We start from the raw sequence: 2,722 nt of genomic DNA on the forward strand, positions 1-2,722 counted from the left end.
AATTTTAATTTCTCTGTTTTCAGTGTGACACATTCAGCTTGCCTCTACATAACGTCTCCTAGTACACAGGCTCTCTGATTTTATCTTCCCCAGAGACTAAACCTCCTGTTTTCTGTCAGGGTGTAGGGCCAACCATGGCTTGGATGGTGGGTCAGGGAAGGAGATGTGGGAAACAGATGGCCTGTTAGTTTATAGCAATCTTCTTTGTATTAGCAAACAACCCTTCACCTGCACCCCTGGCAGGTGTTACCATGAATTCTTGAGCATTTGGTGTATTCTGTAGTATAGAGTAATCTATTTCCAGTGTTCACAATTGAGCTGAAAAAGCTAGGTTACAAAAAATCATTCTATTTCTTTTGTTTTTTCACTGAGGAATGTACTTCTTTTTTTTTTTTTTTTTTTTTTTTTTTTTTTTTTTTTTTTAAATATGGAACGCTTCACGAATTTGCGTGTCATCCTTGTGCAGGGGCCATGCTAATCTTCTCTGTATCGTTCCAATTTTAGTATATGTGCTGCCGAAGCGAGCACGAGGAATGTACTTCTAAGATAGATTCATATTACTGTGTGTTCATCTACATGCATCATGTATGCTTCGTGGTGGCCACCTACCACAAGTTACCCAGTAGATTGCAAATATATTAAAACAAATAATCTTGCCTTATAATTTTATCATATGTTTTATCATTTAGGAATTTAAAATTTTATGTAATAAAATTTCTCTTTTTTATGTTTACTTTTTTTTTTTTTTAGTATAAAAACAAACAAACCTGCCGGGTGCAGTGGCTCACGCCTATAATCCCAGCACTCTGGGAGGCTAAAGTGGGCAGATCATGAGGTCGGATCGAGACCATCCTGGCTAACATGGTGAAACCCCATCTCTACTAAAAATACAAAAGATTAGCTGGGCTTGGTGGTGGGTACCTGTAGTCCCAGCTACTCGGGAGGCTGAGGCAGGAGAATGGCATGAACCTGGGAGGCGGAGCGTGCAGTGAGCCGAGATCGGGCCACTTCACTCCAGTGGGTGACAGACTAAGACTCTGTCTCAAAAGACAAAAACAAACACTTGCTTAAAGATGTTTGTGCCTCCCAAGATTCATATATTAAAATCTTTACCACCAGTGTGATGCTATTATGAGTTTAGGCCTTTGGCAGGTGATTAGGTCATAAGGGTAGAGCTTTCATGAATGTGATTAGTGCCCTTACAAAAGAGGATTAAGAAAGCTTCCTATTCTCTACTGTCATGTGAGGACACCACCTAAGGCACCATCTGTGAACCAGGAAGCAGGCCCTCACTAGACACGAAGTTTGCTATATATTGATCTTGGACTTCAGCCTCCAGAACTGTACCCAATAATTTCTATCGTTTATAAGCCACCTAGTGTATGGCATTTTGTTAGCAGCCTGAATGGACTAAGGTATAAGGTAACAATATATTTCCTTCTAATTTCTTTTAATGGATCTCTGGATGGTCTCTAATCCATCTGGAATATATCTCTGTGTATAGTATGAGGCAGATATTTAAATAGCCCTCATTTGCTCCCTTGAATAACATTGTAATATCACTATTCATGTATCAGGTACATATAAATGAAACCAGTTTATTTTTATTTTTTAATTTTAGAAATGGCATCTTGCTGTGTTGCCCAGGCTGGCCTTGAACTCCTAGCCTCAAGCAATCCTCCTGCCTCAGCTTTCTGAGTAGCTGGGATTACAGGGGTGAGCTACCACAGCTGCCTAAATCAACCTTTTAAAAAATGTAAACTCATCCTGGTCTGTTGATCTGTTCAGTTATTCATCTACCAAAACCAAGTTAGTATTCAATTTTATTAAGAATTTTCACAGTATCGATCAGGATGATGGTGTACTTTATCTACTTTAATGTGTTAAATGTGATTACATAATAGACATTCTAATTAAAACTTTTATTGTTTTTATACTTTTTAAAAAATTATTTTTTTATTTTCATAGGTTTTGGGAGAATAGGTGGTGTTTGGATACATGAGTAAGTTCTTTAGTGGTGATTTGTGAGATTTTGGTGATTTGTGGTGCACCCATCACCCAGGCAATCTACACTGAACCCAATTTGTAGCTTTTTTTTTTCTTTTTTCTTTGCAAGACAGTCTTGCTCTGTCGCTCAGGCTGGAGTGCAGTGGTGCGATCTCAGCTCCCTGCAAGCTCTGCCTCCTGGGTTCAAGCAATTCTCCTGCTTCAACCTCCTGAGAAGCTGGGATTACAGGTGTGCACCACCATGCCCAGCTAATTTTTGTATTTTCAGCAGACAGGATTTCACCATTTTGACTAGGCTGGCCTCAAGCTCCTGACTTCAGGTAATCTGCCTGCCTCAGCCTCCCGAAGTGCTGTGATTACAGGCGGGAGCCACTGCGCCTGGTCCAATTTGTAGCTTTTTATCACTCACCCGCCTCCCACCCTTTCTCCCAGTCCCCAAAGTCCATTGTAACGTTCTTACAGTGTTTTTATTATTATTACACTGTATTATATATATTGTCATATGTATGATGTTATTAATGTTTATCATTGCTTAATTCAATTAGCTTATAATTTATTTTGGGTTTTTCTGTGTTCAGAAAGGGCACTGGATTGTACATTTCCTTTATTGAATTATTCTTGTTTGGTTACTGCTTCTGTCCTGCTGGAACATAATAGCATCTTTTCCAGTATTATGGAGAAGTTTATGTACTTTGGAGCATTTTTACTGAAATCT

General features: G+C 39.1%; 1 non-coding gene across 1 annotated transcript; it reads right to left on the reverse strand.

Moving 5' to 3' along the window:
• Positions 1-421: 421 nt before the first annotated feature.
• On the reverse strand, positions 422-528 carry LOC117084565. The gene has a single exon (XR_004437498.1). It is a non-coding gene; the product is annotated as a U6 spliceosomal RNA (small nuclear RNA).
• Between the last annotated feature and the right edge of the window lie 2,194 nt (positions 529-2,722).

This window comes from Trachypithecus francoisi, unplaced genomic scaffold (assembly GCF_009764315.1).
Source record: "Trachypithecus francoisi isolate TF-2019V2 unplaced genomic scaffold, Tfra_2.0 Lachesis_group0, whole genome shotgun sequence".
Lineage (NCBI taxonomy): Eukaryota > Metazoa > Chordata > Mammalia > Primates > Cercopithecidae > Trachypithecus > Trachypithecus francoisi.